Here is a 14,046-nt window from a genome sequence, read left to right as displayed (position 1 = left end):
GAACTCATTTGGACTCCACATGAATGTTTTCAGTTTTGGAACATAGGATTAGAAGAACAAAACTAATGTAAAGTTGTGTGGCACATTCTGCCTCTAAGGACTGGAAAGCAGCATCCATTTAGTGTGAAATACTGTTCAACAAACCATAAAAATGGAAAGATGTTCATATACTGTGCTGAGATTTAAAAAAAAAATGTCTTGTTAACTATATTTTAAGTAGCATACCTATGTATTATTAGCCCAGTGAGTGTGATGGTTCCATTAAAAAAATCATCGTTCAGTGATCAGAAAGGCTTTGCTTCCTAATTGGACAGTTACTAGATTGCAGGATCATGGGAGTGCCATTTTAAAAGCATTTTTGAAGGCTTGGAGAGATTTGGACCTGTCATAGATTTTCCATAGACTAAAACCCAGAACTTACATATAAACAAATGGTCAGTCAGTTGAGTTCCCCTGTGATTTTACTTGAAATGTAGGTATATGAGCAATTTTTGGAAGAAATATATTAGGTTAAAATCTGAATTTCATGGTCTTTGTAATTGAGTTCAATGAGAAAAAGACATTTCCATTTGAAATCTGAGTTTGAGCCTACTTATGTTTGATTTCTTCAACTAGACTGTGAACACTAGTCTTTTGCATGCTTCTTTCCTCCATAGTGAAAGACAACGTTAAGTAGCAGATAAAGGCTCTCCTTGCAGTAATTAAGACCTCATTCAGAATAGGTTTTGTTTCTGACAAATATTAGATATGAGACAATAACCAATTAACTTAACCCTCTTGGTGCACCCTCCTCCCCTCCCTGTAACTTTTTAAGACTACAGATTACTAACAAATTACTATCAACTTGAGTTTCCTACACAAATGAAATCACACGTTCATTCTTAAACAAAATCACCTCTGGAACCTAGCAGAGTGCCTTGCCCGGTAGCTGTTTACCAAACGTTTAATTAATTAATTACATTAGAGTAGAATTATAGCCCTATATGGAAAGAATAGCTCCAGTTTGTACCCAGTTAGGTGATGGGAAGGGGAAAACCAGTGAGAAGTACCAAGGAAGACTATAAGTTGGGGCATTATCTAGTCCAGCCAGTATCTTTGGCTGGATTTCAGTCCATTCTGTGAAGGAGGTAGAACACAGGTGTTTTAAATGTCAGGAAGTTCAGGCCAGGATCATTTAGCAGTTTACAAGGTGGTCCAAGAAACCATAAGAGATATAATAGTCAGTCAGTCAACAAGCATTTAAGTGCTTACCATGTGCCAGGTGCTGTGCTCAGTGCTAGGGATCCTGCACCCTAGTAACTCTCCAATTAAAAAACAACAACACTGTCCTTGCACTTAAGAAGTGTGTATTCTAATGGGAGACGTGTACATAACTGGTTACATATAAGATATACACCAAGGAGATGAAGGTAATCTCAAAGGGTAAAGCATTAGCAGGTGGAAGGAACAGGAATGGCCACCTGCAAAAGGTGAATTTTAAACTGAGTCTTGAAGGAAGTCAGGGAAACTAAAAGGTGGAGCTGAGGGTTTAGAACACCCCAGGCATGTGGGATAGACAGCATAAAGACATGGGGATGAGAGATGGAATCTCAGAGGGGAGTCTGTGAAGTAACAAGAATAGAGGTTCCTCCCCCATCCCACCCCAAGGATTACAGGAAGGCATCTGCTTTTCCAGTCTACCCTATACCAGAGAGAGTCATGGAGTATCAGCTGATTTTGTCAAATGCTCATGTTCAAGGAAGTAACTAATCAGTTTATAGTGGTTTGTCCTTTCCTATTGAAGGGTTAAAATTGGATGGGCGGTGCTCAGAAAATGTTACAAAGTGTGTTTCTTAAGAGGAGATAAAATGACCTTTCACTTGGTTCTTCACTTCCTTTTGCTCTCAAATGATTTTTTCCTCCTGAATGGTAAGACAAAAGAAGCTCTCTTAAAGTATTTAAATAATGCAAACACTCAGAAAGGAGAGAGATGGCCCCTAAGCTTAGATACGAGTATCATGTTCCTCATTATTCCTTTGTATTTATAGAGTGCTCCTGGATACTCTGTCTCCTTGACCCCTTCTTCCTTCCTAGCTTATTTATCACATCCTGCCTTCTAAAGCAGAGCTGGGAATATACTCTCCAAATACCTTGTTATTTCTGTTTTTAGAGTCTTCTTGAGTTTCAAGAGTAAATTATAGCATCACTTTGTACTCAGGTTAAGGTCAAGTCAACTTTTCCACTATAAACTCCTCTTAGCAGTGATTGATACTCGATCACCTTTTTGAACCATTTTTTTTCACTGGGCTTGAGGTTTTCACTCAAGGTCACAACCCAGGAGCTAATGAGTTTCTCAGCATGTTACTGAAAAGGAAAATGGAGAAGGAGGGATTTTGTGACCTTGGGGTGTTTTGAACTCCCTTTACCTGTTCATATTTCCTTGACTATCATGTCACAATGAAATGGCATTAGCAATGAATTTGGACTTAAAAAACCTGGGTTCCAATTCCAGCTCAACTATATACTACCTGTGTAATGCTGGGTAAGTCATTTCTCTATCTGAGCCTCAGTTTCCTGGAAACTGAGTAGGGGGACAAAATGACCTTGAGAGTCATTTCCAACTCTAAATCTGTCAAAACTATGATTATTATATATTAAGGCTTTGTGGTGAAGCTTCAAAATCTTGTCAGAATCCAGGAGACTTTCTGACTAGTTGAAGTTTAATTTGGGATTTTAGTTTTGATGAATTAGAGTGGTTCAGAGGTTCTGGCTAGGTCCAGTTCTAAAACTAGACAAAGTCTTCTGGGGGTAAATTAACTATTCTCGGACTGGTCACGTTGAGAGCAAGGCATTTGGATATAACTGGGAGACTTGTTCTAGAGAATTTTAGTTAAGTCAACTAAATCAGTAAACTTGGGGACTATTCCAGTCTCTGCTATATAGAACTCTTTGTCTCTCACTTAGAATTATTTGTAACCCTGGGCATTATTTTTCCCTCAAATTATACTTTTCTATTTCAATTCAGGATAGCTTAGATAGAATAGGGAAAAATTGGGAAGCCAGGAAGTATTTGATGATGATATTTCTTTTCCCTGATTTCTTGAGAGTGGGGTGAGTCAGCCTCCTTCCTAGTAAAATAATCAGATTTGAGAAGTTAATTGGATGGTGCATGAGTTTCTTGTTACAGGTTTGGGAATCGTATGGTGGAAAGCACCTTGGATCTAAGTTTGAATGTTATCTCAGGCATGACACCAATTAGCTGCCCCATTACACACTGCTACAAGCCAGATGACCTTTTCCAGCTCTGATATTCTGTTATTCTTTGTGCATTATCAATAGTACTGATTGAATATCTCTATGGTACTTTGAACTCATGTTTAAAATCTCTGTAATATTTGAAAATGCCTTTGAATGCTACAGGAAAATCTTCAATCTTCAAATTTTTGATGTGAGTCAGTATTATCAAACTCAAAATAGAATTAAGGCCACTAAATTATGTATAAGAATCTTTATCACATAGTGACATTATAGGTTATATTATATTTTAATTTATTTTGTTGAATATTTCCCGATTATATTTTAACCTGGTATGGGCCACACTTGGAAATGTTGTGGCTTGTAGGCCATGTGTTTTACACCCCTGATGTGAATCACTGTGGTACTGTGGATAGAGCACCAGCCTTAATTCCAGGAAGACCTGTTCTCCAGTCCTATTTCTGATACATATTAGCTATGTGACCGCAGGCAAGTTGCTCAACCTCTCAGTGTTTTAGACTACTCACTAAGACTAAAAGGTGCTGGTGCACCAAACTGAATTGCTAGAGGAAGTTTCCTCACCTGGGAGTTCTTTACACCAATAAAATCACAGGTCCATTCTCTATTCTTATTTTTGAGATCAATAATCTTTGCTCATATGGAGATCATGTGTTCTTTTAATCTTATTTCTTTTTGCTTCTCTTATTTCAGATTGTTCTTTACTTCTATGTATTTTCATTCCCAATCAGTTCTCCTCTTTTTTGTTTCTTTGGTAAGACTTGCCATTAAAGATTCAAATTTTTTATTCTGCTAATTATTTCTGATGTATAGATCATAAATTCTGCTTTCACAATTCTTATTTATCTCTTAAAAAATTCAGCAACATCCTGCTATGATTCCATGTTCTCTTGGGAATATACAGTGTCCTCTACCTCATTTCTTTTAACTTATTTTCCTCTCTTTTTTTTAAAATATTTATGTATGTTTGAACTATTTTAGTTGATGTGGAGGTTTATGATGCCTTCTGTTATTAATATCTTCCCTGTTGGTTTATCCTCTTATTTTTTAAATGTTTTTTGGGTTATCTTCTTATGTTCAAGGTCTTTAACGGAATTTTCTTTTTTTCTGAGGTAATTTGGTAATTCTAGTATTTTTTCTTTATTTTGCCCTATCACTCAGTTTTTGACTCCCTTCCCTTTGATGGCAGTTTCCCTGGAGACTCAAAGCTGTCTCAGCCTCATTACTGGATAATTCACATTTATCTGCCTTAGTCTCTGCTTCAAGTGACTTTTTTGGGGACAGAACTGGCACCAACTGGATATTGGGCAATTAATTTCAGGCTTACTAGAATGTCACAAAATCACACTCATATGGCCTGCTCTAGTTCCTCAGTTTTCTAACTCTGTTATAGAACAGTGTTCCATACTGCTGTCACAGCCTAAGCAAACTTCTGCCTTTTAGTTTTCCATCGCACAGGGAAGAAGCAGGCACAGAATTAAATTCTGTTACAAGACTGTAGGTCAGGGAGGGAGAGGGTACTGAGTGAGTATCTCAACGGTAGGGATTGGCTTTCTCTCTTGTCAGTTCATTGAATTGTTACCTCAATGTTCTTGGTGTCTTACACCTTGAGAACAGCTGAAATTGCTCTATCTTTTACACTTAGTTCCTATTTTGGAGAGGTTTGATAGGTTATGCGGAATGGAGAAAATGCCCAATTCTTTATCTTATTGGTCAAATGACCCAGAAATCTTTCTTTTTTTAAAAAAAATTCTCTTTATATTACTATGTATGTACTTATTTATATATTGTTTACTTCTCTCCTTCCCTCCTCTGCAAATATAAACTCCTTGAGAGTAAGGATTGCTTTATTAATTATGTTTGTATTCCTAGCACCTAATGCAGTGCCATGTATATAGTAGGCATTTAATAGATGCTTTTTAATTGATTGCTTCATTGGTTTTGAGAGCTTCTGGTGGAGAACCTTCTCTATTGATGCAGGTCAGTACCTTCTCTTAGAAGTCACCTAGAATACTGAGAGACTAAATAACTTGCCAAGTGTCTCATAGGCAATAAGTGTCAAATTCAGAACTTGAACCCAGGACTTCCTGGTTTTAAGGTCATTTCCACTATACCACAGTGCCTCTCAATGGGGGACTATTGGTCTTAAAAAGGTAGCAGGAAGCAACTTGAGACCTTTGAAAGTGCTGTACAATTTCCCAAATACCAGCCCATTATCCTCTTCTCATTCACCTCTGGACTCTGTTCATCTGTAGTGCCTGTCCAAAATAGGGAAATTTATCAGTGAAAAAGAAGAGAAATATCACCTTAAACTGGGAAGCTGGGTGGCTCAATAGATACAATGCCAGGTTTGGAGTTAGGAAGATCTGACCTTAGACAGTTTCTATCTGTTTGACCCTTAGAGAGTCATGTCTGTCTGCCTCAGTTTTTTCAACTGTAAAATGAAAATCATAATAGCACTTACCTTACAGAGTTGTTGTGAGGATCAAATGAGATAATGCTAGTAAAGCACTTAGCACAGTGGCTAAATATTAGCTATGATAAGTGATTCTTATTAAACTTTGCTGGACAGCATTTTGAAAGAGAAGTAAGCCATCTCAGTCAGCCTACTGAAAGTTTTTCTAGAGTTTATGAAGGTGAGAGCTATCAAAGTATAGAGAATAGAGAAGCAATGTAATAGTCAGAAAGACCTGGGCTGATGTCTTAACTCTGACACAAACCAGCTGAGTGACCTTAGGCAAGTCACTAACCCATCAGTAAGTTGCTTCGGGTAACTTTCTAAATATATTGCAAAATATTTCTCTGGTCTGCTTCGGTGGAGGAGATTTCTACACCCAGGATTCCCCTTACTTGAATGAAATTGCAGGCTCAGAAAACAAAAACCAAAACATAAAAGATGAAAGTAAAAAAAAAATGAAGGCAAATAAAACTATAGTTAATAGAAAATTTAATTAACCCTTTTGCTCTATGTAGCAGATTTTAAGTCAAATTTATGAGGTTAGATAAATGTAATTTTTACGTGCTGTAAATTCACTCAACTGAGGTCTTCCTCTAATGCTCCACTGTGGTGTGGAGATGTCCCGGCGTTCTTTCAGGCTATAATAGCTGACAGGCACTGCCATGTAGAGATGACTTGCCATCTCTGTGTCTGCTCTATGAGAACTAGGTAAGCTGAGTATGGAGAGGCTCATCACTAGCTGTTGGTCTTTGGTCAGTCATAGCAACAAATGAAGACTTTCTACTAAGATGGGAATGGTTTGTGAACTATGTTAGGGGAAAGAGGGAGTGCCCAAACCAAGCAAATCCCAGATCCTTGAAATATTGAAGCGTTAGTTCACTTTATAGTAAATAAGGTTCCCTTGTTTAATCAATGCATAGTTCAATTATGTTCAGTTTCATAGGACCATAATTCTAGAGTTGGAAGGGACCTTAGAAGCCATCCAGTCAGAACTCCCCATATTACAGATGAGAAAACTGAGTTCCAGTTTTAGGCCCAGAGAGGTTAAGTGATTTGTCCAAAGGAGCACAGCAAGGTAGAGGCACAACCAGGATTTACACCTAAGTCCTATGACTCTAAATTCATCACTCCACTACAGCATCCCGATTCTTTGTGGTCTATGGATTACCTAGAGTATCATTTTTATATTCTTTATAGCTCTTAGAGCATAATTTCACTATTTTAAATAATTATTGAGTTTTATCTAGAGGTAGTTTTGTTTTTATAACATACTGTTGGTGTTATAAAGTCTTTTAGAAATGAAGTAGCCACTATAACATTGTTTCCATGGGAAAATGTGATATATTTTATGATGATCCACGTAATGATGTAGTTTCTGGGAGTGTTTTATGACAAAAATAGGGGACTGTTCTGTATACCCTGGTGGGGCCAAATCATGGACTATAGATATGCAAACAATTTGCATGGATTACTTGGCCACAGGAATTTTTGGTGACAGCCCAATTTGCATTGACTTTAACCACTCTCCCCCATTCCCCACTTCTTCCTCCTCTTTCCTCCCCTCCCCTCTTAACCACTCCCTTCCTTTCCCTCTCTTGCCTGGGTTCGAAGTGCAGGGGCCACTCATGGACTGATCCCACTGCTGATCAGAAGATTTTTCCTGCTCCAATTCTGACCTTGCCTGGTTCATTCTTAGGCAGTTGGCTCCCCATCCCATTTCCCAGACCTCACAATATTGGTGCCAAAGTTAGTGCAGACACCTGCTTGTCTTTTAGCCTTACTGCAGCTCAGATCCTCCCCTGCAATCCTGCTGCAATGCAAATGATCCACCAGCCTCAGCCTCTTTGTAGCAGGGCGTAGCTGCTTGATATCTCTTAGGCACTGGAGTATGTGGGTCTTTGCTTCTTTTCTGTCACTCTGAGACAAACTTTTCTTAACTGTATCCTTTAAATTTTTTTTTTTTGCAATGGAAATCCTTTGAATTTAAGAAGCTGCCTTTCATTAATAATACATGCTACTTACTAACTCTGATAGTGAACAATGCAGGATTTGGAGATGGGAACATGCATTTGGATAGTTTAGCACTCATCTGGCTTTGGAAGTTGGCTTCCAAGCATTGCAGCATAAACATGGCTTTAGGTTACCTTTTTCCTGTGACCTTACCTCTCTGCCATTGAATTGGACTGACTTTTCTTTAAAAAGGTCCTCAAACCAATATTCAACCTTCTCTTCAAGGAAACACTTTAAAGAAGAGAAAAAAAAATCTCTTCTGCTGCTTTTGAGCTGCCCACACTTTGCATGAGAACATAACAACCTCATGTTTTTTTCCTTCTTTTTTTGCTAAGCTATTTTCTTTTATTTATTCTTTTTAAATATGTTCCTATTTCTCAAAGGCCTCTGAATACTAAGTCAGAGCACAAGCTTCTCTAAGATCTCTGTACCTTACATGGAAACTGTGCCTGTGATTTTCTTAAGGACCAAGCAAGAAGGGCCAGTGAGCTGGAATCTTGCTGGGCACATGAGTCCCATAGAGATTTTTTTTTACAGAGGAAACCAAACTTTTTTTCTTTCTTTCAGCCTCCATTAGTATCCTTTTATAGAACTGGAAGCCTAGGGATTAGGCAGTATCCAACAAATCTCTTTTGCCATTTTTATGTTAGGTGGAAAAGAGCCAGTGTTCATGACTGACCCTTTGTGTCCTTCCAAGGTTCCTTCTGTCTGGGGGGGCAGGCGGATAGAATTTGGATGTCCAGAGTCCCAAAGAGTCCAGCTAGAGAGAAAAATCAAAGGTTCCTCTTGCCCCCACTAAGTCTGAGCACATTCCTGTGTACTACAGAATTAGCATATAACTGATTATTCAGGAGCAAGAACCATTCACAAAGGAACATTGGGAAGGTCTCTATCTGTTTTTGCCTCATGTCCTTAGAGAAGGAATAGAAGGTCTCTTGGGAGGCAGTATAATATAATTGAATAAACAGTGGTTTTGGATTTGAAGTTTGAATCTTGGTTTTGTATCTTACTAGCTTTGTGATGTTGGCAAATCTCTCCATCACTCTAAGCCTTAGTTTCCATATATGCAAAATGTAGATAATGTGAGATTGTATCTCTACTCCCTCACAAGGCTTTTGTGAAGATCAAATGAGACATTGTGTTGATATAATGTTTAATTCCTACCTATTATTTAAAACCTAACTCAAATACCACCTCCTCAGTGAAGCCAACCCTGTTCTTCCTGTTCAATGCTTACCCCCCCCAGATATCACATAGAGCTTTTTTTTGGTGCAACTTTCTAATATACTTACATGTATTATAGCATCTATGCTTATAATTATTTGCATTCCTGCCTTAGCCACGCAATTAGATTTTATTATCCTCCAAAGACACTACAGCTATCCAAGAATGGAAAAGGCCACATTGGGAAGTAGTAGGCCTCCCTTTACCAGAGATCCTTAAACAAAGGCCTGTTGATTACTGTGAGGGATTGTCTGATGTTGGCTACTGCCAAGTGAAGGTTGTGGCAACTTGGGGCGGGAACTGGGTATTAGGAAGTAACCGGAGCTCACGCTCCGGAGGCAGGGGCTGTGCTAGGCGGAGTTGTGGTGAACTGGGATGGGAACTGGATACGGAGAAGTAACTGGAGCTCACACTCCCAAGGCAGTGGGCAGTGCTATGTGGAGCTGTGATAAGCTGGGGAAGGAACAGGATACAAGGAAGTAACCAGAGCACGTGCTCCTGAGGCAGGGGGCTGTGCCATGTGGGAGTGGGACGGCAGAGAACGAGTTCCCTTTGTCTAGTCCTCTTCCCTAGGTGCAACGTTAACCCCAGACGTCTCCTTCCTGTGTCCAAACCTGACTTCCTGTGTCATGTACTCTCCCTTTGTCTATGCACTAACCCCAGATGTCTCCTTCCTGTATCCAGTCCTAGCCTCCTGCGTCACGTCCTCTCCCTTGGTGCAGTGCTAAACCCAGACATCCCCTTCCAGTATCTGATCCTACAAGGAGTCACTAGTGGGCGGGCTGAGGAGTCGGGGCTAAGTAGGTACTTAAGGAACAGTAGGGATCAGAGCTCGCTCTCTCTTGCTCCTGCTCTCTTGCTCTTGCTTTCCTGCTTGGCCTTGCTGTGATGGCCTCTGAATAAAGCTCGAGTGTTTGCACCTCCTGATCTGCTCGTCTCTGTGTTTATCTGGGTGGGCACCGAAGACTGGTAAGTAGTATGACCCTGGCAGCCTGCTCCTTATAGGAGGAGAGTGCACGGCACGACCGGCACAGATTACATTGTACAGGGGATTCTGATTGAGGTGGGAGTTGGGATTAAGTCGTTTTTGAGGTTACTTCCAACCCTGAGGTTCTGTGATTCTATAATTTCTTGCTAGACTTTAACCTCCAGGGATGGATCAAATTATGAGTTTTTGAGGATAGGGGAGATATGAGTGTGCTTGTAGGGAGCAGGGAAGCAGCAAGTAGACAGGTAGAGACTTAAGATTAGTAAGACAATAGGGATGATAAAGAGGATGATCTGTTGGAAAGAAATGGAAAGGCATGGAATCGCTTGTGCTTGTAGAGGGGTTGTAAAGAAAAGTGCCACCTCATTATGTGAGACAGAGTTGAAGGAGGAGATAGAAGTAGAAGGCATCTAGGTGACATGAGATGAGAAAGAGGAGAAAAGAGGGAGTTCTTGGTGAATTGCTTCATTTTTTTAGTGAACTATGAGGCAAGATTCTAAGCTGAGGTGGGGGTGTAGGGAGTCATGAAAGATGTGAGTGTACAGAATGAGACATTTTTTTGAACACAGTCAATTGTGTTTTTTTGTAATTTTTTTTGTACTTTTCTTTGATTGATTATTTATATTTATTGTCAGGATTTTGTTTTTCTTTTTTCACTTCCAGTGGAGCAGTAGAATGGAAAGAAAACAGATTTTTGTTCATTGAAAACAAAAATAAAATTAAATTGAAAAATTAAACATGTTAGAGAGGCATTATGCTATAATAGGCAAATTGCATGTATTAGGTAGAGATCTGCTCTCAGAGCTAGGAGTACCTGTATTCAATTCTTATCTCTGAGGCATACTGGCTGTGTGACTTTAGGGAAGTCACTTACCCTTGCAGTGCTCTAGGCAACTTTCTAAGACTATAACTAAAGAGAAGGTACCAGTCTCCACTGATAGAGAGAATATCCTCACTAGGGAGGAATATATCTGTGAAATCACAGGTCTAATATTCATCCCTATCCCTGTTCCTATCCTTAACCCTTTGCTCTAGGCACTGATCTAGGCACTGAGAATACAAATTAAAAAGGAAATGATCCCTGCCCTCAAGGATCATACATTCTGTCAGGGAAGACCACAAGTGCATATACAAGAATATACAGAATAACTACACCATAAATACAAGGCAGTTGAGGGAGAAAGGGCACTAGTAGTTGGAAGGATAAGGAAAATCTCTATGTAGAGGGTGCTTGAGCTCAGTTTTCCCTGTGTCCCTGCACAGAACAAGGCAAGAGACCCTACCTGTACACAGTAAAGGTTTTTAAGCACAAACTTCCTGGTGGTTTGAGGGACCAAGATAATTTAAATCTCTCCAATTAGCTATGGCCTCAGCTCCCTGGCTATATGCTGTTTAATACCAATAACTTTTAGTTCCAGAACAGCTTGTACACATTTTGTGAACATCAGGATCTGATGAGATGACTCAGCCCAGGAAATCTTTAGCTGATTTATGGCTAGTGACAAAGCAAGCTTTTCTCATCCCTTGCATCTCCTCATGCCCACCCAGTGAGCACTATGTGCCCTTCTACATCAGGCACCAGAGATTCTGGCTTTGAAACCTTCTCAATCCTCATAAGAATAAGTTGAGTGTTCAGCTGGGAGTCAGGATGACTGGGTTTTAGAATGCTTGCCACCAAATTTAAATAACTCACTTCACAGGATCATGGATCTAGAAATAGAAGAAAACTTAGAGGTCATTGAGTTCAACTCCCTCGTTTTATACATGAGGAAACTTAGGCACAGAGACATTATGTGAATTACCCCACCTCTTTTAGGTAGTACTCAGCAGAGCCAGGATTTGAATTCAGGTCTTGGTATGCTAAGTTTATCACTCTTTCTATTGTACCATAATGCCTAGAATTAATCAATTTGCAGATATTTATTGAATATCTATAAATAAATGCAATTCAATAAACTTATTAAATATCTACTATTTATACAGCCTTATGCTGAGGGAGGGGTTGTTTTTGTGAAGAAGAGGGATTTAAAAAGGTGAAATATTTTATCTCTTTATGGAACTTAAAATTTACTAGGGTCACATAACTAGCCACAAATACTCTAATACAAAATAGCAGATGAACAGTATTTAAGGTATAAAGGTCCTTGAAATAGCTAAGGAGGGGAGATATAATTTCTAATTAGGGGAACCACAGGAAGCTTAATTGAAGAAGTTGCACTGGAATTGGGTGTTGAAGGATAGGTAGGATTTAAGTAGATGAACATGGTTAGGGGGAGGAGGGGAAAGTCAATCCTGGCATTGGGAATAACATTGTGGAGGTGGGAAAAGTGATGAGTTTGGTGAATACTGGTTCATTAAGCAAGATTATTGGGAACATTGCAGAGGAAAAAGTATATACTTAGTAATAAATGTTGTATATAGAAGGTTGGAGGCCAACTGGACTCCATTTATGTGTTCAACATTGGTAGGCTTTTGTGGGTGATGTAAAAGAATTAGAAGCCATAGATCCTGCCTTCATAGTACTTACATTCCTGGTCTGAAAAATGGGGATGATAACATCTGCTCTTCACCCTTCACAAAGATATTGTGAAGACACATTTTATCAGTCTTAAGGAATTAAAAACCACCTTTCAGCTTCCTAATCAGGTGGTCATGAAGGAGGGCTTTGTAGATTTTGGCCTGCTATAGAAATGTGAGCCACCAAATGCTATCATGCACATGAAAGATGTTTGAAAATGTTATGCAAACACAGGCCAGTGGTGCTATTGGATGAGATCGGTGTTGTTATTTTCAGGTGAACTGTTGTCATTTCAATCGAATATGTCTGTGCTAGATGATACAGTAGGAAGGATGATACAGTGTGTGCAGTGATGTGCATGACTGGAAGGTAATGAGCAACTACTTTACTGTATTTTAATTTAAAATGTGACAGATGATTCTCTAGTCACTGTTGGTGTAATGGCAGCTTTCACTTACCATTTAACAGATGGTGCCTCATTATTGGATCCTTTCCCTTCAGTCTCTGCCATCCTATCACGTATGCTGGCTGCTTTCTGAGACAGGGAAGACCCTGTCACATAGTCAACCAGACTGCAAAGGAGCAGCCCAGAGAGTTCTATCTCTAATACATGCCTTCCTTTCTGTTCCCAGAGTGACAAACCTATTCCAACTCCTTATAACCACCTGTCTGGACAACTGCCAACAGGAGGCTCTCTATTCTTTTTTTTTAAATTAATGAATTTATTTACTTTTAGTTTTCAACATTTACTTCCACAAGATTTTAAGTTCCAATTTTTCATCCCATCTCACCCCTCCCCCCACCCCAAGATGGCATGCATTCTGAATACCCCTTCCCCTAGTCTGCTTTCCCTGTTATCTCTCCCCCCCTCCCCCTTCTATTTTCCTATAGGGCAGGATACATTTCTGTACCCCATTTCCTGTATTTCTTATTTCCCAGTTGCATGTGAAAACATTTTTTTAAACATGTATTTTTAAAACTTTGGGTTCCAAATTTTCTCCTTTCCTCCCTCCCCACCCACCCTCATTGAAAAGGCAAGCAACTCAATATAGGCTATACATGTGCAGTTATGCAAAACACTTCCATAGTAGACATGCTGTGAAAAACTAACTCTATTTCCCTTAATCCTATCCCACCCCTCCATTTATTCTATTCTTTCTTTTGACCCTGTTCCTCCTCAGAAGTATTTACTTCTGATTACCTCCTTTCCCAATCTGCCCTCCTCTCTATCGTCCCCCTACTCTCTTGTCCCCTTCCCCTCCTATTTTCCTGTAGGGTAAGACAGATTTCCATACCCAACTGAGTGTGTATGTTATTCCATCCTCAAGTCAAATCCTATGAGAATGAGATTCACTCATTCCCTCTTACCTTCCCCTGTTTCCCCTCCACTGTAAGAGCCTTTTCTTTTCTGTTTTTTTTTGTGAGATAATTTACCCCGTTCTACCTTTCCCTTTCTCCTTCTCCTAGTATAATTCTCTCTCACCCCTTAATTTTATTCTCCAGATATGACCCCTTCATCTTCAACTCACCCTGTGCCCCCTATCTATCTATCTATCTATCTATCTATCTATCTATCTATCTATCTATCTATCTATC

The sequence above is a fragment of the Vombatus ursinus genome, unplaced genomic scaffold (assembly GCF_900497805.2).
Source record: "Vombatus ursinus unplaced genomic scaffold, bare-nosed wombat genome assembly UNPS02014786.1, whole genome shotgun sequence".
Classification (NCBI taxonomy): Eukaryota; Metazoa; Chordata; class Mammalia; order Diprotodontia; family Vombatidae; genus Vombatus; species Vombatus ursinus.
This window is presented reverse-complemented; position numbering follows the sequence as displayed.